The sequence below is a fragment of the Pleurodeles waltl genome, chromosome 1_2, assembly GCF_031143425.1.
Source record: "Pleurodeles waltl isolate 20211129_DDA chromosome 1_2, aPleWal1.hap1.20221129, whole genome shotgun sequence".
Classification (NCBI taxonomy): Eukaryota; Metazoa; Chordata; class Amphibia; order Caudata; family Salamandridae; genus Pleurodeles; species Pleurodeles waltl.
The window spans coordinates 1,221,966,201-1,221,988,492 of record NC_090437.1 but is presented as its reverse complement, the minus strand read 5'-3'; the positions used below and the strand labels follow the sequence as shown (position 1 = coordinate 1,221,988,492).

General features: G+C 41.3%; 1 protein-coding gene across 10 annotated transcripts in view; it reads right to left on the bottom strand.

Moving 5' to 3' along the window:
• CTBP1 (C-terminal binding protein 1) overlaps positions 1–22,292 on the bottom strand; it is a 1,451,962-nt gene that overhangs the window by 349,616 nt on the left and 1,080,054 nt on the right. The window lies entirely within an intron of this gene.

Here is a 22,292-nt window from a genome sequence, read left to right as displayed (position 1 = left end):
GGCTTCAAGAACATCTTTATATGCAAAATGTGTCACCAGCGACACTTATTTGGAATCTGGTAGTCATTCACAAAGTGTACCTTGCTGAGATAGAAGTTACTGAAATAATGTAATCCTGAGAAACATCAAAGCATGAGTGGGCAGGGTGTGAGAGTTTTTGAACTTCATTTGCTCAGACCATTTTTGCTTAGGTCAGAAGAGAACTAGAAGAGAGCAGTTATAGTTCTAGCCTCTAAAGAGCCATATAAGATTTGATGGGACCAAGGAGAGTTAGTTGCACGATCTACAGTACTTGAAAGTAGCAAACAAGTCAAAAAGAACAGCAGGCACGATTTGCCCCACTCAAAGATCGAAATAGCAGTATTCACGCCTCGAAGTATGACAGTCAATGCAGTGAAATCAACACTGACACCTCCTCACTGGCAGTGTCCTGTAAACTTTCCCTGACTGCTTTCTTCAGGAGAAGTATATACTTTCAAACAGCCATATAGTTCACCCTTGAAAAATTCAGCATTAAAGTCCACTAGAGGCTTATAGAGTGGTAACTTGGTGAGAGCTTTGGAAATACGGTTGTTGATTAATTAAAAGGTGGTACATTTTCCATGTAATTTAAAAGTATGGTGGTGGTAATAGCGTTGAAGACATGCTAGTTGGAGGGCTTTTTCTTGGGAGAGGACGACTTCTTGGGAGGGGTGAGAGGAGGGCTATAACAGTGACCTAAATTTCAATTTGCTCAGCCCAGGTTGCCAAAATCCCCATAATTAGTCTGAAACCACCCGAGCCTACTTAGAAAATCAAACCAGCAGGTTTATGAGAAGTTTATCAAGACTTGCTCCCTTTACACCAGGATGGAAGAAAATCTCATTATACTTGGTTACCTTAAGTCAACCTAGCACTTTTCAAAGGCATTCTGCTTTGGGGTCCTTAGTATCAGGAGCAGCAATCTGACCACATTTATTTTCATTCTTTTGTCTCCTGCGTCAAATGCAAATGCAGCGTTGTAGTCCATCATCAACTTCCTTAACCGTACACAAAAACATTTCCATAGCTGGTGCAGTTCGCTTGACTTGGCACAAACCGTGGATGATGCAGAAAATAAAAAACCTCCAAATCAAAAAACGGAACACGAATCATTCTCCTGCTTACCACAAGAATCTACAAAACACTAACTGACCAAAACAGAGTCTAACATTCATCCAAACCTTGTCTATCACATATATTAGAAACGCATTTATTGTCGAAATTTCAACTGACAGCCAATCTAATTGTCTGAGCTAGCTTCACTGCAATTGTTGTCTATTGCTACAAGCGTACTGTTATTGAATTTTTTTTAATTTGGTATTGTGTTCCCTGGCAGCAGTAGATCAGCTACATCCAAAGACATAATCAACACAATTAACAAATACACACACAGATCCCCAATTCAAATTACTGATTTAAGTGACAGCTTAAAAAATAAAATACAACCAAAAACGAACAATGTAATTTGCCTGAAAGAAGAGCATGGATGATGCTTTCTGTGCATTGCTTCTGGACAGTAAAAGCCTGAAATGGCCACTACAACTGGTTTTCTAGCAGGAGAAATGGTAGGAAAATACTGAGAAACAATTTGGTTTGTTTGTTCAAGTTCTACAATATATTAGATAACTTTTTTCTTTTTGAGAAAGATGTCAGTTACAGTAACCGTATTCTTTAAAATAAGAGTTCAGACAGCATTGGTGTTTGCAGTCCAGACAAAATGTGAGCACTTCTATTTTAATTTGAAATGTCCACGTACTGCTTTATTGACAATTAGTGCAGTAAACAAATACTACATAGTCGCTATAATTAAGTTTTGTTGTCTCCACTTTAAATATAAATTGTCCCTGGCCAGGAGAAAAAAATAATTAAATGCCAGGAAGTCTGAATTTGCCGCCTGTGGACCTGGCATGGTAGAAGGCTTTACCAGCCAGGCACAACGGTGAACGTCCAGAGAAAGCATCACATCACATGTACAGAGAGTAGTTGTCCAGACTATACGAAGATGTTCACCCCGTTTCAATACTGGTGAACGCCCATGCCACTGCAGCAGATCACAAAATGTATACACAAACTTGATAAGCCAAAAAGGTTGTGTAATGTGCTGCATATGGAATCTTTATACATGTTTATAAAACACTAGCCTAATGAAGCGAAAATATTTTTGACATCGAATACTATGTATTGTCAGAGCAGTGATGGGCTCTGAAGGGAACAGTATCTGTGCAGATGTGATGCTTGTGCAAGGGCAGAATGGCGCAGCTCACAGTGAAGCTATCCAATGGCTGATGTGGGCTGGCTTACAGCTCCATTATGTAAGCTACAGTGGGCAGAAGGGAAACACGAATGACCCAACAGACCGGTAAATGAAGAGGGCTGGCTAAAAGACCATAAAGGTATTACTTAAATTTTAGTAAACTCAAATGATCTTGCATAACACCAGACCTAATTATCTCAATTTGACAAATACCGTGCAGTGTAATGAACCAAGCCTGGGCTTGAAGCCCTCACTAAAGCTGGATCTCTGGAACCGGATCCTCTAGAAAACAATGTTGATTCCGATATTCCTTCCCATGTTGCTTTTAGCCCGACTAACCACTGGCCTAATGTAGTCAACCTTGACTGTTTTTAAAGATTAACTTCCAGAAAAATGAATACTGCAACATAATGGTTAGCAGTCTACGAATGAGGATGTTCTTGTACAACCTGTTTTTCACATCATAAAACGGCCTTACACCTGCATGTCAGACAGTGGACATTAAATTTTTCTATAACTATTTTTATGCAGTAGGGGTAGTGCTGGGCACATTAAAATAAAGTGCAAAGCAGTCCATGTGGAGGTCGGGGCAGAATAGAAGATGCAAGGCTGAATGCAGCGGAATCAGCAACCTTCTTATATCAGCACAGCTTCTCCCACGCTCACACTAGAAACATCTGCAAACCTCTTCACACATCCAGCTCCACGGGGGTGATGGTGCCAATGTTTTATTATAAGCTACTAAACTGGGAGTAACTAGAAACCCTTCCTCCAGCCCGCACTCTTAAGATTTCATTGCGGTTTCCTTTGTGCCCTGTGAGTCGGAGAGAGAAGTAAAAGACTTGAGAAGAGTGGTAGACAAGTCCTTTAGAAGAGATAAGGTAGCTCATTAAAAAGTTAAATTTAGCGTTAATGTCTGGCATCAACTGTGTATACAAAAATAGACTTTGCAGAAATTACAATGCCTCATACAACCGAGAAGGAGTTGAAGCCTCAAGAACTATCTTTATGCTTCAGATTTAACAGGGCATGGCTCTCCCACTCAATCCCATAAACCAGGACTCTTCTAGAAGCCGGAAGGCACTCTCTCTGACCGCTATATAACATGGCATTCAACTGGACATCCACAAATAAAACACACCGTCTCCCAGAAGCCAGGAAATCACCCAGTGCCCATACTACATGATGCTACCAACCCCCACAAGCTTTGATAACCACTCCCACTTCCAGACATCTATGAAACGTAACAGTCTCGTATGCCACCGTACTCTGCATTCACTTGTAAGCTATTACTCTTCCCAGTCCTTCAAAGGCAAAACCAATAGCGCAGTGTATATCCCACTAGTGCCCTTTCAATTTACAAGGGTTGCGTTGCTATGTTTTTATTTTGCGCTTTCATCTATGCTTAATCATGAAAAAGTTTTACAGAACAAAATACAGTAAACATTAACGGTGCTAAAATGAAAACTTGTGGATGGGATCAACAGACTATTGTAAAATTATAAATCTGTGTCAAAACAAATCTACACTTTTCTTATGTTTATGATTTCCTTGTGATTCAGAAAACTTTCCCCAGGAACAAGTCCTCGCAATCTATGCTAGGTACATATTTACAGGTAGGGAGATACAGGTCACAATCGACAACCATTATGTTGACAGACAAGGACAATGGCCTTCACTTCAAAGCGGCCATCACCAGATACTGGCAAGTTTATTGTTCTAATTGCAATCCTGGCATTTTGGGTACTGGAGCATGAGGTGAGACAATGGCCATCGTCGAGGCCTTAGACTGTCGAATATGATGGAAACTATGCCATGTCAATTTAGAGAAAAATGCTCATTGCACTGTATTTTGTTCTGTTTTTTTCTCTTTGTAGAAATATCTTCTCCTACAGGATTGTTGGTCCTTTTTGAATGCGCGCACACATAGAAAGCAATTTTTTTGCTGGTGGTCATTTCCAAGTAAAATGCTCTGAACGACTTCAAGCAAATGATCTTGTCATGCTTGGCTGTTGTGGAATACTAGAGTAGAATGGTGGACTGCAGACGGCCCTATCTATCTTACTCTTCAACAACATGCAATTGGCCTCCTCTCAAGACTCCAAAAAAAATAAACCTTTATTTAAATTTGTTGCTGTGTGCCTTTTCCCTACTAAGAGGTGAGTGGTGTATCTTTTGACCTGTAATGATGTGTTTTAGGGGAGTGTTCTAGAGTAACAACAGACACTATGTTGCAGTACATTCTGCGTTGTTGGAGGGAGCTGACCTGTATTATTAATGATAATGTTCAGTTACTTACGGGTAATCTTCATTGCCCCAATTAGGGATCCTCCGTGTCTCAGTCCTAACAAAACAAAATTTGAACCTCACTGACAGCCATAACACAGAAGTCCCTTCATTATTTTTACCCCACCTTTTTTTTTTAAATTAACGTATCCTCCGCCCTGCCTCCTCCTGTATGTGACCAAGTCCAAGACAGAGCCACTGGGAGGGGAGGGAAGGGGGGGGTCGAGGGGGGTCAGGGGGAAGATGACTGGGACGAGGAGGATCCCAAATCAGGGCAATGAAGATTATTGGTAAGTAACTGAACATTACCCCCTCATGTGATCCTCCTCGTCCCAATCCTAACAAAATTAGGAAGTAACCAAGCACAAAGAAAGAGCCACAAAGAAAGAGCCGAGCGCCAAAAAAGCTGAGCTGCAGAGTAAAGTTTATTTGCCCAAAAAACTTCATGTAGAAGCAGCAATAAGGACAGCCAAACCAAAATTCTCAGCAAGATCATCACACACAAAAAGAAGGTCGTGGGTAAGAAAAGTATGGAGGGAAGACCAAGTGTCCCTCCTGCAAATCTCCAAAAGGGAAACACCTCCCACTTCAGCCCAGGAAGGAGACACAGCCCTAGTAGACCTCCCCTGCACACCCTCAGAAAGAACCACCCCTTCAGCAGCCTAAAGCCCAGGAAATAGTTTGCCTCACCCACCAACAGAATCTGGGTAGAGACCTTCTGTCCCCTGGAAACTGAACCATAAGGTACAAACAAGAATTGGGAAATCCCAAAGGACTTAGTCCAATCAAAATAAATCAGAAGAGCTCTTCTGACATCTAAGGAAGGGAAAAGGAGGAATCGTGAAAACCCAGCAACACCACCTCCTGAGAGAAATCACAAGAAGAATCCACCTTAGGAAAAAAATTGGGGTCCAGCCGGAGAACCATCAGATACAGAAAAAACTCCAGGTGAGGGAAAATGGCTAACAAGCACCCAATTCTCCCAATCGACTGGCAGAGGTAATAGCCACCAGGAAAACTACTGTGGCAAATAACCACACCAAATCCGCCTCTTCCAAAGGTTTAAAGGGGACACCTATTTAACTGCCTCAAAACCACAGACAAATCCCAAGAAGGAAACAAGCGGCAGACAGGGGGATTTTGCAACCAAAAACTCTGAAGGAGCCTCAACACCAGGGGAGAAATTAAAGAAAAAATTTCAGAAAAGGAACGACAAGCACAAATGGCAGCCCCCTGAGCTGAAAGTGTACTAGAAGTCAAACCGTTAAAAAAAAAAAAAAAAAAAAAAAAAAAAAAAAAAGACATCCCACAAAAAATCCAGGATCTTAAAAGGATCAATTTCAGCATGGTCCTCTGACCGTGCCATGCGCCCAGAGGAAAATGACCCCCAATGTTTATCACAGGATTTGAGAGTAAATTGTTTTCTGGGAAGACTGGATCTACTGAATCATTTGAGAGGAACAACCCATCTTGACCAAACTTACCCGCACAATAGCCAGGCCGGCAGGCACAAATGGGATTTCAACTGACAGGTGAGCAGGGGAAACTGAAAAGGAAGGAACTGCAAGGAAGAATTGCAAACATGCCCCTGGCCAGAGACAGAAGAAGGGATAACCAATGGAGACAGGGCCAGTAAAGGAGCAATGAGAATCACCTTCAGTTGTTTCATCCGAATCCATCCTGATCTTCTGCAGCACCTTCGGCAGGAGAGGAATCGGAGGAAATGCATACAACAACCCCTGAGGCCAAGGGATTGAGAGAGCATCCACCGCCCAAGCCGTGGAGATGGAATTTCCAAGCAGAAGCGACGGCAATGGGCATTCCCCGGGGAGGCAAACGGATCCAGCCAAGGAACCCCAAACCTGTGACACACTGACGAACACCAGACGAGCCAAGTGATACATCACAGAGGAGGAGAGATTCCGGCTGACAGTCCTAAATTAATCTCCCCTGTGATATACACAGCCTTCAGATCCAGAACAAACGACTCCACCCAAGCAAAGAGTTGAGAGGCAGTCAGATTCAGGGACACATAAACGTGTGCCCCCTTGCCTTTGGTGGTAAACACAAGTCACCTAGTTGTCATTCCTCACCACCACATTCTGACCCCTCAGATCCTCCGAAAAAACAAGCAAAGCCCTCAACACTGCTAAGAGTTCCCTCCAATTTGAGGACTGAAGACTCTCGCTAGGGGACCAAGGCACACTCCGCTCCTGAAGACCTAGGACCGCCCCCAGCCCCACTCAATGGCATCATCAAAAGAACTGGAGGAGGGAGCTGAAACAGAACCCTTTGTTCCAGATTGTCCCTGACCAACCACCATGACAGAGCCTTGGGAAACTGTCTCTGAGAGAGGAATCAGGGTTTTGCAGTTCCTGGAACTAGGAGCCCAATTCCCGAGAATGTGATTCAAAATTGGCTTCAAATGAAACCGCACTCAAGGAACCACTGCTGTGGAAACAGACAACTGGCCCTGCACTCACAACCAATATCTTGCAGAACTGAAAGCACAAGTTCCTCACAGCCCCTTGAAGAGATAAGATCCTGTCTTCTAGAAGAAAAGCCGCCTCCAGCCGAGTGCCCAGACGAGCACCGATGAACAGCTTCAACTGAGAAGGAGACAGGTGAGACTTCGGATGATTCCCCAGCAGTCCTTAGTTGGCCACAGTCTGGAGCACCAGTATCACATCTTGTGGAGCCTTCAGAAGAGAAGGGGCAGTCAGCAACCATTCATCCAAATACAGATACAGGACAACACCTTTTAAATACAAAAAAGCAACAAAAGGAGACAATACCTTCATGAAGACCCTGGGAGACGTGGCCAAGCCAAACGGAAGAATTTGAAACTGAAAGTGCTCACCAAGGGCCATTAACTGCAGAAAAGTTTGACTCTCTAGATGAACCGGCACATGAAAATAGGCATCTTGGAGGTCTAATGTTGCCAGGTAAGCCCTCTGCATGAGGAGAGGAATGATGGATTGGAGGGACACCCTCCAAAAATGTTCGACCATGAGGAACTTGTTCAGGGAACGAAGATTGAGGATGGGTCGAAAAGAGTTGTCCGGTTTTGGGACTAAAAACAGAGGTGAGGAGAATCCCAAATCCAGTTGATCTGGGGGCACTGGAACAATTGCCCGTTTCCTCAGGAGCAAGCTGAGCCCCGCCTGAAGACACTACAACTGACCCAGATCCCTTGGAGAAGGAGTAGATTTGAAATGGGTAGGTGGAGGCATGTCCTTGAATGTAATCAGATAGACATGTTCTACTACGGAAAGAACCCAAACATCCGTAACCGCTGAGAGAGCGTAGCTTATATAATCTGTATTAACATGAAATATTTATGGATTAATGTGTGATAATGCGGCATAGAAACTATAATAATAGTAATTTTGCTTAGACGTGCACTTGAAATGTGACAACGGGGAGTGGCCGCCAATGTATATGTAGACTAATAATGATGACTGAAATGTTTATGTTGTGTTTAAATAAACTTATACTAATGATTGTGTTATTGATGCTATGCTGAAATCCTCATAGGCCTTAAGTTAGCATGAGCCGAAGCTTAACTGCTTGGCTCTCATATTAAATGCATTTTTCTATTTTTCAGTGTGCTGACTCACAAAAGGACACGACCCTGCGTGTTCTTTTTCTTCAAATTAAAGACGAATGTAACCATGTTAGATCCGTTCCCATAGCCGCCTTCTTGTTTGCAGAGTAAATGTTAAAATAAACTGAAACAGTGTAGATTAATGTAATGTACAAGGTCACTCAAACCGGTAAAGACAATGGAACTGCTGACCAAAAGATGTGCAAAGAATTACAGAAAGATGAAATCATACCGGACGTACCACCTCTGAAGACTTGTAAAATAATATGGGGTGAAGAGTTAGATTACCTAATGTATTTTCTGATAGGTTAAAGATAGTGGGGTATAACAAATGACCAATAGAATTTTGGGGGATTGTACAATGAAAAAGGGATAAAAACCCATGTCACGGGGAGTCATGGTAGGTGGGTTAGGGAATGCTATTGATTTTATCCAGAAACTCTGTCACTCTGGTGACTTGTTGGTTTACTTAAAATCATCCTCGCCCTTAGATTGTCCATTTTTACACTTTAACTCCTTATGAGGGAAGTGTCCTTTTGCCCCGGAGCTGAGTTCTGACTGATGGTGAATCGACTGATGTCCTGAGAACGAAGACTGAACCTGTGCGCTGACCTAAACTTTGGAGGGTAATTATGAAAATGCAATTGTGATTTGTCTGTTTGCTTTTCCTTTCTAGGTACCAACTGCTTACTTTTGACAGAGACCTTAGTTAGATGTTTTCCAAATTGGTGTTCTCAATTGTTTTGCATGAAGCCCAACATGCTAATGTTGATCAGTGGTTAGGACAGGTGTTCACCAAAACTGACGCAAATAGACAATGACCGAGACTATGCTTTGTTGAACTGACGCAATATTGACACTCTGCTAAACTTGATCTATGTTCACGCCGTGTTATGTTTTGATGTTTGTGATTCTCGCTTTAATGAAAACTTACCACAGTTGCCATATTGTGACTATGCTATTATGTTTCTTGGCTTTGAGATTGACGTATCTGATATTAGAATTGTAAGCAATAGGGAATAAAACTCATAAAATTCTTCTAAACCGGTGTGGTTATTCATGGCTGAAAGGTCATGGTAGCGTCTTAAATTATTAATCACTTTGACTAAAGTGAAATGCATTATTGTGATAAATATTGATGACATTATTGATGTATTGATTGACATATTGATTAGCTATCTCGTCCTAAGGTGTCTCTCAACTGGGTCAAAAGATTCATTGGCCTAAAACGAGTCCTGATGTGTAACAAATTAACATAGAGGGACACGTTAACACCGCCATTAAGGAAGAAAATCCTACTGCCATATAGTCACCTGGACTGATGGGGAGACGGGGCATTAGAGGAAGAGGGCCGGGATTTATAGTAGAAGTGGCTCCATGACCACAGGCCAAACCTCGGGACAGCGGTCAGGACCCTGAAAAAACCCTTTCCTGACTCCAAACTGCTTCTTGTCAGCCACAGATTTAAAAGGACACACAATCTTTTTTTCTGCTGCCTTTTCTACCATCTTATTTAGCTCAGGACCAAACAATTTCGGACCGAAGAAGGGCAACTTAGCAATCAATGAGCGTTGACCAGCATCCAACTTCCAGGACCTTAACCACAAAGATCTCTGACCTGCAATGTTGACACCAGCAGCAGACATTGTGGATCAAAGGCCATCAAAAACTGTGTCAGACAACAACTGTGACAATAATTCCATACGTACCAAAAAATCCAAAGGGTCATCCTGAGCCTGCAGGCAATCAAACAAGGAATGGAAGTGCTTCAAAAGAGCCTGTGTGGCAAAAAGCTGCATAGGTTTTAGAATGGATGCCATAATTAGAAGCGGAAGAGGTCCGTAACAAGGCAGATTCCACGTTTTTATTTATCAGATCAGCCAGGACCGCATCCTAAGAAGCCAGCGATAAAGAAGACATTGAGGCAAAAATAGTATTAACCTTAGGTACCTGGGGAAAAAGGTTATCAAAGTCCTCCAGCAAATATTTTTTTGTGAAGAAACCTAGGAAAAGAAGACTTGTCAATGTCCTTTCATTCTTTCAGGAGAAGAGACTTGATCACTTCATGGAACGGCAAGCAATCAACATTAGCTGCACTATATTGCACCAAAAACACATCATCCTCAACAGCCTTCAAAACCAAGTTGGTCTCGGATATGACACTAGGCCTCCTTCAACTGACTCGACAAAGTACCTTTCATTACAGTCATCAGCCCCAATCTCTGCCATTTTGCAGGGACATCTTTTTCAAGCAGAGCAGAATCCACAGCGTCCTTAATTAAGGATTGTAAATCTACCCTGGAAATAGGCAACAATTCTTCAGACTCGTGAGGGGCAGGGGACTGGACATGAGGTGATTTCTTCTGCCATTTTGCCATACTGGTTATAAATGCCACAGACCAGGAAGTACAACAGCGTGCAATGACAGCGTGAGTGTTTTCCATTTTTATAGTCACCACAGCAACCGGGTCTCGTAGCTCGCGAGAACCCGGCAAAGACAAAAAATGACAAACCCCCGCAAATCGTGTCTAAACAGACATGTGCAGGGTGGGCTGAGCTGCCACGCAGGACCCCATGAAACTGCTCCCGAAAGTGAGAGCCATCCCCTGCCCCCGCTAGGCGCATGAGCAGTGGACGCGTACCAGGAGCGGGGAGAACATCTCCACCTGCACCAGCAAAGCCCGCCACAATGGTACGCAATGTGTACCATAGAACAAAGCAAGTAAGGAAAACACCATGAAAAACAAATAGCATACTATTAGAGAAAAAACAAAATTAAAACTGACAACAGCACTTACGGGCCGCAGTGACGGAATCAAAACAGCAGGAGGCAGAGGGGAGGAGACGTTAAGTTAAAAAAATAAATTTAAAAAAGGGACTTCTGTGTTACGAGGTTCAAACCTCGTTTTGTTAGGACTGGGACGATAAGGCTCACATGAGGGGGTAATTCTATTGAAGGAGATATTTTTGTTACAAGAAATTTACGTGGATTCAGAAGCCAATATATGAGAATCAATTGACAAAAACTTGAACTGATATTAAAAACGACACTGGAGCCATTATGGGTGCCCTACTCCAAAGCCTGTGCTGGCACCCAATGATGAATGCATGTGTTTCTTTTTTGTTAACGTTTATCATAATAAAAAACAAATGGTCACAAGCTGAGAATGTTGCACACGTAATGTAAAACACCAGTTAGTGAATCTGTTGCATCCAATATTTCTTGCGGGGGAAATCTACTTTTTGTGTTTGGATCTTTTCGAAACCAAATAGAGATTACAAAAAAACACGACACTAAATCTACTCATCTCGAGAGTTCCAAATGCTTGTAGGGTGGGGGGCTACATACAAAACCTTTGAGAATCTCGGCAAGTTCCAGTTTCTGAGAATGCTCAAGCGTTTTGCGTGTCCACTCTCTTTACGCATTTCTTTTAAGGAGTTAAACACATCAGCAGGCTTTCCCCCGTGGGTAAGAGCATATCTGCTCTGAGAACCTGGAGTTCAGCTTAGGTGATGCTATATCAGACACTTTTAAGTGGAATCTGTAGGTTTAAACTAAGCTGCAACCATGTTCAAGAAACTGCTTCATGTTCATTAGTATGTGCATGGTCTTAAAGTGAACACAATGAACACAAAGATGGGTTCAAATATTCACATGCGGAATACGTGCCTAAATATGAGCTACACATGTTATAATTGAAAAGAGAATATGCATCTCCTAAATTAAGCATTGCCATTCTCAACAGGGCATTAGTATCAACGTTAAATGAATGGGACATTTTTACTGAATTTTGGTCAAATATGATGTAGCCATATATTATGTTTGGTTTCTGTTAATTTTCACAAAGCAATAATTTCAACATTTCAGCAGAGTAGAGTAGCTTCCTTGAGTTTTGGGGTGTTTAAGTAGTTCAGTGAAAATACATAATACCCGGAGGTATGGATTTCATTCAATTCCAGGCCTGGGAAATTAATTTCTTAGCCTTATTCCTTCGACAAAACTGATCAGCCCCGAGAACAAAAATGCATATATACGTCCAGGTTCATCCTTGCCCTCCATTTAACCAGAATCAGTTTTAAAGCATATGATTTTGTTATCCAAGTCTATAACCATAACTAACCTTTGCTTCTGTTATGCACTACTCAAGTTATGCATGGACTACCGAGATGCAATACTGAACCGACTGCCTGAAAGTGGCTGAGCTCCCCTTAAAGCAGCCCTCAGCAGAACGGCTGGTTATAGATACAAAAAGATGTCTCAACATCATTACTAAGCTAGCTTCACATGGATCGTTCTGCTGCATTTAAAAAAGCATGCATCACCTACAAGTGTTTCACATCAACAACTCTGAATATTTATCTCAAAATTGTCCGCTTTCTGGCAGAAATACAACCTTGAGGTTGTCCAACTTGAGCATCGGTTGGCTTCTTAGATTCAGAAAGTCTTCCACCCTGAAACAGTTATATTCTGAAAGACCTCGGGGGCTATACAAACATATCTGACAGTTCAAGTCAATCTTCCATTTTAAAGGGACGCTTAAACAGCACTTTTTAAAAGACTTCTTATAGTTGTACTCATCCACTGTATTTGATCCACCAAACCAGCACTACAAGCACACCAATACATTTCTGAACACCTCAACTTTGAAGTCATATATTTTTCTTATTCCATGTTTTAGGGCATGCTCTGTGAAGTGCTTTGGCATCCTGTGATGAGTGTCTTGATCAACTCTATCATGGATCAAAAGAAATAAAAATAAATACAATTAGGAAAACACTGCCTGTTGAAATCACAGCCTGATGCCGCACCCCACTGAGCATCCATTGCTGTGCCCTTCAACGATGTCAAGAACTTTAAAAAAAAAAAAAAAAAACACAGAAATCTTCCATCTGCTTAAATCACAGCCAACTAACCTCTGGACAGTTTACAACAATCTCTTTGGAACGGAGAGCAAACGGTGCTTCCAAACAAGGACAGCAAGTGTAGCCTGTCAAATATAATGTGGTGCACTATCTGGAAACTTTATACGTGATGAATTTAGAGAAAAAATCCCATTGCGCTCCAGTGCATTTCAGCTCGAAAACGGGGCTAATGCATGCAGCATTAGCACATTTGAGTAAGCGTACTAACAGCGTACTAAGACATGACGGAGCCAGCAAAGAGGGATATAACTGTAAAGTAGTCCCTAATGCAGTTAGGTCCGAGTACTTGAGTAATGGTGGAAGGATACACCCAAACAGCCAATAGCCTCAGGTGAAAGGGAATTTGCTCTACTGGGCTGTACCAAGGTTTGACTGAAAGTATCAAGCACTGGGCCAAGTGGCTGAATGAAGAAAGGCAATGGTTTAAAGGGATGGATTCAAAACCCGCCGTATGTATAATGGCAGCAACTTGTGCTGTCAAAAACCGGACCGAACAAGGCGGTTGATGGCTATATTTTTACAGCGATTATTAACCTCACCAGGGATATGAAGCAATGTATAAATGCAAGTACAATGAATTACTATACCACGATTTCGACACTCTTGTCTTGTAGGTCTGGCATTAATCAAGACCTTTTGACTTTACTAAAAGGATCTACCTAGAGAGGCTTTACGGCAGCCCTCTTCACCCACTGCTCCGCGGTTGCGTCATACACATTTTTATTCTTCAGCATATAGCATGGGGCACTGGGTCATCCTACTGTAGCCCATAGGTAATTGTACTGTGGTAATGACATTCTGCTCCTTTGCATTGAGCACATTCGCACGAGGCGGCTCCCTGCAGTCCCGGGGACTACTATGGCAATGTGAGCTTTCCGAGACCTCCAAAACATTGTCCTATTAGCCACCGTTTTTCTTTATGTATTGGTAAGGACCTGGGAGCTCACCAAGCATTGCAATTTTACAATAACTATGGCATACCTATGACAACACACGCACTGACAAAAATAAAAGGTTAGCCGCCAACTCCAGGCCTATGGACGTTGAAAATGAATTGATACTGTACTGAAATTAAATAATATAGAATCCATAATGGTATGGCACACTGGCCAATAATCTATAATGAAGACTCTTGCAGGATTCTCATTTAAAGAAGACTATTGCACGATTATTATTTAAAATGTTTTGTAAGGTGCTGTACAGGTCCCACAACGAGCTGGACAAAGCTGTATCCTCAAATATCTAACCTTGGCATAAAACGGCAATCCACTGTTGCCACATGAGTTCTGGAAATGTGGACGTTTCTAGACATATAATGGAAGAGGCAATGGCTATTTAAGGTGCATAAAATGTATCAAAAATACATAGCAACGTGTTACGATCGCAGATGCTGAGAGAAAATGGTTATCATTAAACAATATTTAAAGCAAAAAATATTGTTAATTCATCATAGAAAGTAAAATAGTTGCACAATGTTTATCACTGGAAATGCAGACACTGATGAAGTTTCACTGACAAGGGCAAGTCGCTTCAAAGTTAAGAACACAATTGGAAGAAAGCTCCTATGAAGAGTTAATTGATGTAAAAGCTATTTAAGGAGCTGGACTTGAGGAATAAATCGGGAACATTTAACGGGACTGCACTGTTTCTACTCTTTAAAGGAACGTGTGGCATGAGACGTTTAAGATTAATTTTCTCTCAACACTGAAATGACAGGTCCGTCATTAAGTGAGGCATAGAAGAATAATGCACTTTTCACAATGAATTACTGTTTATACTTTTTAAGTGTGTTTGTGGTTGGACATATTTGTGAATGCATACATCTTCAGACTATTTATACTTTTGTATGGCCATAATCTTAAAGTCAATTAGGTCAATTAATGTAAAACTAAAAACCGCAAGTAACAATGCTTCTCATAACGTTCATTTTATTTAAAGAAAGAGGTAATAGAGTTGACAACCATTTTGGTGAAATTGAAAGAAACCCAGTCGAGCTATAAGCCAATCCACCCAACTACATGCTTTTTGAAGATTCTCAGCATTAAATACCCAGTCTGCTTGGAAAATTATATATCACAGGGCACCCCTTTACAAAGGATACTACCAGTCATGACAGCCAGGCAGAATCTAATAAATATTATTTTAAATCTTCAAATAGATTGGTGTATTATTAGTAAAGACTGGAGGCTTGCCAGCCATGTCATTTTGATTGCCCTTTCTCATTTAACCTTTATTAAATGAGCATTACAATCTCTTAGCACTCTGAGAACTCAATTTACAGTTCAGGATTTGTAAACAAATATTTTCACTTTTCTAGGCAGTGCCCCAATCCTAGCAACACCATATAATTTACTTTAGACACTGCCACAGTGAAAACAAGAGTATTTTAATTTTAAAATTCATAATGTCTTCCCCTCTGGTCTATCCTGCCTCCTCAATCAAAGTTTCGAAACCGATTAAAAATGTCTGCACTGAGTAACAATTTTGAAAAGCCTGTCCTGTTTGAAGATGAAAAAGGTTGCTACATGAAGTGTCTGAAGTGCAAAATGTACAACAGGTACCACTCGTTTGTGTATTTTGGTTTCAAATCTTCATCTTTTGAAATACTTCATCAATAACCACAGATCAGATATATTTCTTTAGTACGCTATAGTAGCATAACATGATGCCTAGAGGAATTTGTTGTCCATGTGATCATGGTTACAACCTAAAATGTTGGCATGCCAATTGAAAAGCAACCTTTATGTATAATTTTTCAAATAATATCTACTAAGAGATATGTAATAGCAAAATATCCAGGCAACATCAGAACTACAACAGCAACAGACATGTGGCTGTTTTGCTGCAGTGAGTATAGCCCAATCTTTTCTGTGCATGGGCTGGTGAACCTTCACTTTCGTTCTGCAATGAGCAAGGTCCAGAACAGCTTCCTTGTGCATTTCATTCAAGCTACAGCAAACATGTGCATGTCCAGCTTGCCGACATGCACATGTCAAAGGTTCAGGATAGTTCAATGAGATATAACCTCATTGAGAAAGAAACATTCTGCAGTTTGTCAAGTCACACCCATTGGCTGACATTGTCACCTAACCACCAAACATTTCACTGAAGAAATGACGGATGCTACTGTCACACTAACGAGCAGGCACTCCAGCAATGTCTTCCTCTAGCACAGTTCCCATTGATTTTTCTCTTTTCAGGCCAAGAGGAAAACACTCCTCAACCTACAACACACTGTAACATCAAGCAACACGTCACCAAATCTACATGCTCTGAAGGCAAAAACTGGACCTCGTATTCACAATCATGGAAACCAGTAAATTTAGCACCCACCATCACTAGATTAATCTAGCCATACTGCATTCCTATTCAGCATTCATCGCAAATTATGAGACTACTGTACTCCTCCTTCAATTAGTACATCATTAAAGCCCACAACCCAAGCCTCTACATCCAGGACACTTAGTTAACCCCAGTACCACTGTTGAGAATCCGAGTGTCCTCAACATCACCATTAGGACCTATGCTGAGAATCCAACACCACTGAAAATGGGTTCATCAAAATCAAAGCCTTCCACTTCCTGATCCTACTGATGAAATCAAGATGAGCAAACAGAAAATTTGCTTAAATGCTGTAGGTTTAGAGGTTGGCATCATTGTTGCACCAGAGTTAATGATTTAAGTTAATGTTATTGAATGTTACTGATAGCAACAGGGTTAAGTTAAGTATCTCTTTTCAATGTCATTATATTAAAATGATTTAAGGCTAAGATTAGCATTCATCTTAGGTTAAAGTGGTGTGCTTAATATGACTAAAGAATACTCATGGTTAGCATTAGGGTTACGTTAAAGCTGTTTATTTAATCACATTTTATATAACAACTTCACTGTAATATAATTTAATGTATGGTTTGATTGCATTTAGAATTAGGGTAAAGTAATGGATACTAAGTAAAATCAATTGTAAAAATGTAATATACTTTAATTTAAGATTACTATTTGTATTAGGTTTATGCCACATCCCTAATGTAATTTTAGAGACTTTAGAATGTATTAATTACCGTCAGAAATTGAGTAATTTGGTATGCGATATTCTATTTGCATACTTGGGAGAAATGTATTAATCTCAACAAGAAGTTTCACCTGAACATGGAACACACCAGAAGCTGCGATCAGGATGACAGGCAACGGTGGAGAATGCAGTTAAAGGTAATAAAAGGGAATCTAAGGAAGAGACGACATTGCAGGTCTTGCAAGACTTCTCCATACAGAAGAAGAGCAAGAAGATCGACGACATGGTATAATATTTTGTTTTAAGAAAGAGAAAATGTGAAGTGAAGCTTCTCAATGGTGTTCTGGTAGAAGTAACAACATTCGAATGCATTACAAATAATTTGCTGAAAGCTGAAATTTGTTTGTTTCAGATTTATTGTTGGTGCAATTGCCATGCGGTTAACAGGATCATTAAGCATAGCCTTTTGCACATATAGATTCCCATTAATGTTAAAGGTCTTTCCTGGGCACTGTTTATCCAGAACATTTCCTAAGACAGTTCTGAATGCTAGCCTGTGATCACTATTAATGTTTGCTTTTGGGAACAAACTTTTTTTTTCGGTGCAATCATTAAGATTTTGAATGGTTTCAGATAGAGGTTATGCACAACAAGAATACTGGATTACGATTTTTAAATGTTAGAAAGGGGGGTCAGTAATTTAAAATACAATTTCTCATCTACAACGTTGTTATTTCTAAAAAGAACAGACAGACAAGAATGAAAAATCAATACGAAAGGTGAGGAATTAAATAAGAACAGAACAGCAGCTTATGAAAAAGATTTATATAGTGTATTTATTTCTTTTTTCTTTTGGCATAGGAATACAAACTATAGAAAGGTGTTTAGACTGCGGAAGCGGCTGCTGTTCTCTAGAGTCTTTATCACTGTGAAATCATCAAATAGGATTGAATGCAGTCAAAACCAGATGGGTTGTCTGTAAAGACCTCTGTGTCCATGGAAAGGTCTACTTCTTTGAAGATTTTCCTTTTTAAGTAGTGTATTAAATTGCAACCTAACTGCAATTGTTGCAAAGTGTATGTCGTTGGTACAGCTCACGGGGTTTCTGTGCATAACCAGCATATAGCTACCTTCATGTGGGCCTCTAACTACTCACATCTTTCTATAAGGACAGTAAAACCCACACTTGTTAGAAGACCTTCCTCAAACAGCCAATGGTGTTGCTTTTTCAAAAGAGGCGAGTTAATCCTGCTTGTTTTGAGTGAAGCTCAAGTGAATTCTTTTCATCTCACGACCTAATGTTATTCAAGAAATTCCATTCTCCTATAACTACATATCAAATGAAAAGTACACTTAATCTGACAGTGCATTTTGTTATACCATTATGTCTCATTAGTTATTTTACATCTCGTTTTATCCCTTGTCAAGCTTCAACAGGGAAGCCTTTCCAGTTTCAGTTGAGTACAAAGCAAGCCCAAGTAAGAGTTGCTATGAAAGACTCAGTCCAGAGAAAATTAAACAGGTATGAAAAGTATTTTATGCACAGAACAAAATGCAAATGGACAAACAGCAAACAGTTTCAGGCACCCAAAGTCATTCATCCTCAAGGGGTAAAAACGAGATAATAAGAAAGATAACCCATTACAGGAAGCTGAGTGGAGTATGTATGAGAAACAGACTGGGGAGTGGAGAGAGGTGGGGCTAGAAGAATCACCAATAATAAATATGTTTACCATAGGCAAAACAACCATAATTCTATGTAAAATTATATACACAATATTTGAAATTACCCAAAGGAAACTATACAACATAGTCAGAACACTCACATATACATATGAATGCCGTGGCAGTAAAAACAAATAGTGCCGTACAATACATTGTGAGAAACTGTAAAAATGTAATAAATCTGTGTTCACGCATTCATGCCTACGGTGCAAAGTTCAGATGCCATGTTATTATCCCAGTACAGTCAAAAGAGCATAGGAAAAACACTGTTTATTGCTGCAAAGAATGTATGTTACAGTGACCTCACACAAGAACACCCCCTCCCCTCCAAGGTGGTCACAAGGCCACTTCCATGTGATTTTACGTTGTTGCACAATTGTAACCACTTGCATTATGCTTTTGGCGAAATACCTTTATTTAGACGAAACATACATGAAAAATGACAAGGAATAAACAGATGGGCTTCACTGCTCATGAGTCATGGCCCTCCGCGCACTCAAACAGCGTGACAGCATACACTGTGCATCTGTATATATATATATATACACACACTGTACATATATGTGCGCACAGAATATATGCATAAGAAGTTTTTTTTTTTTAATGAGGGGAGGGGCCAACACTCATGAAAGGAGAAGCTCCCAGTAGGTCATAAAGTCCCTCCCAATGGCAACAAATGCTGCATTACACATGGCTAGTGCCAGGATATGTTTCATTGTGCAACAGTTACAAAGATATTTAACCATAAACGGTTCAATTCGTGAAGTGCGATGAAATCACACTAACTGCCCTGTGAGCATGGACCAGTTTATTTCTTCACTAAATCTAGATTTGGATGATTGAGGCACTAAGCAGTCTTTTCTCAAGTTTAAGCTCTCGTGTTGCTGTGTTTATGAGTATAAGTTGTTTCAGATGTTTTTGGTCCACATTTATTTTCACGGCCATAATTATCCTAGAGCAGTTCAGAGCATAATGTGCTAATGCTACTTATTACCATTTTCAGCGTGGGGGATGGGATACAACTCATTAGTGGTAAAGCCTTGAGTATGTCAAAAATGTCCCTCCCCATCCTCAATAATGGTAATAAACAGCATATTTTTCTTTCCACGTCTACATATATATCCTTTGCCATGCCGTTCCTTCTTGGGCACAATTATGAACAGAGTTATGAAAGCAGACCCAGGCCTCTAGTGTATATAGTGTGAGGCAATGATGAATAAAGAAAGATCCGTATACTGCCATGTCAGAAAGACGACTCCACAGTTTGGGAAGGATAGAATGGATAAAAGGAGTGCTAAAAGATGAGAGGTGGAGCAAATAACCTTAGATGGCATCGGAGGTGGTGGTAAGTGGTTAATGGGGGCACTTAGGGGGAGGTGATATGGGAGATGACAGACTCTAATTTCATTAAACATATGAGGATCTCAGCTATAATTCACTCAAATGGGAATGTATAATGGTTTGGGAGAGTCGCGGATGTGAGATAATGTGATCAAACGTATATAACTCAAGGTGTGTGAAATTAACTAATGATTGAAACACTGTTTGGGGAAGCTAGAAATGTAGATTACAGGGTTCACATTCAATGCTGAAGTGAAATTATCACCTTATAGATGAGGGGAACAAAGTGTAAGGCTGGACTTCCATCATGCCATTTACATTTTGGTAATACATCATGTATAAATGTAAACAGAACAATCAAACGAATGTGTGTAGGGGGTGGGGTGACGATGGAGTGGAAGGTGGTGACATACATTGGCTTATAAAAATGGTACCACTTAACGCTTGGTAAATGATTATACAAAATAAGTGCATAAGTGCAGTGATGAGAAATCTTAGAGAGCAGGCGACACCAAGTTGCCCCCACTGACAAACAACACTAGCTAATAGTTTGAAATACAGACTGCCAATAATGTACGGAATGCAAGTTATCAATATAATATTTTTTCTACAGTTAACACCTGTGCATTAAGCCACACTAAGGAAGAACTACTTTTACTCAAGCAGCGCTATATTGTGAAATTTGATCAGAGAAAGCACACAGGTTCTGGTAAGCTTTTACCTACCACATACATAAACAGAATAACCTGATGAGCTAAAAGCCATTGTCCAAGCAAGTCGACAGCCAACACTGTATTGCTGCAAAACCATAAAACGAAGGTCCATCCAGTCACTAGCAAGGCCTAGCGCCCCCTCCCCCATTCTTACGGGTTCGGACCGCTTTAAAAGGATGCGAGGCCGACATTGATGTATGTCTGCAGCAGGTAGTGCGGATGTGGGATGGGGGGCTTGTTGTAACGCACGGCCACACATGCACAAGGGGCTGGCTGACTGTGCGCCACAGCAGCCTGAACTTTCACGTCCGGGCGCATCAGGAAATCCGAACGACATTAGATCCATGCCGTACACAGAGCGGAGCAGAGGAAAGTCATTCCTAGAGGGCGAGCCACAAGGGGATCGCCAAAGGCTTCCTGTTATGAAGCTAGCGGCCGCAGTGCATTATTAATATTTTACACTTGTGTGTCATGTCCTTGGCTTACTAGGGCACAGAAAACGCAAAAGGGGTGCCTTCCTTGAATACTGACAAATGTAAGGGGTTAGAAACACCATTACGAGCTCAGCCTGTCTAAAGTCACAGTGTGCATTTCAGATAAACATGTACATTTATGCTGACGAAATAAGGACAACCTGCAAAAATCATATACAAATGAATCTGGGAAAGGCGATGAATGTGTCATTACGGTCAAGCGCCATCCTGCTAGGTCTGTGCTTTGCAACCCAGAGCCGGCACTCGCAGCAGAAAATAACCCCTGAAAAGCATAGCGCGTTACTGTTGGTATCACTGCGAACCCAATGGAAATTAAAGCGCGTCGCTAGCCCAGGTTTCCCACTGTAAACGGGGCTGTTTTTTCTTCTTCTTGGGGGTCAGCAGCTTGTTTGATTTGCGCCATCAGCGTTATTGTCCCTCCCCTGAACGGCAAGGCCGTGTCACCGTGTTCCCATACTCCGTCCCTGCAGCAGGGGACGGGGGTTGGGGTGGGGGGGGACATTAAAACTGCAGGGGATGGTGTCATCGGAACTCCGGCTGCCCCACACGTGCAGCATCTAATCAACTGTAACTTGTGCTAATTCACGGGGGGGGGGGGGGGGGGGGGGGGGGGGGGGGGGCGACGGAGTGGACATGCAGATTTTTTCTAAATGCGCTTTCCTTGAATTTACGTGGCAGGAGGCCCGAGGGCTACACATTAACCTCGTGGCCGCTGCGGCGCAAATAAACAACACACACTCTTCCTCCAAGGAGCGGAGTGCACACACTGCCCCCCCCCCCCCCCACCTCCCAAAGGACTGTACATACTCCCTAAAACATCATAGTTCTTGCTGAGACCGCTATTGCATTTTCAGCCATCCACGTGTCTCTTAAATACAGTAGGTATTGTAACAAAGTACAAGTCAAGTAAATGCAG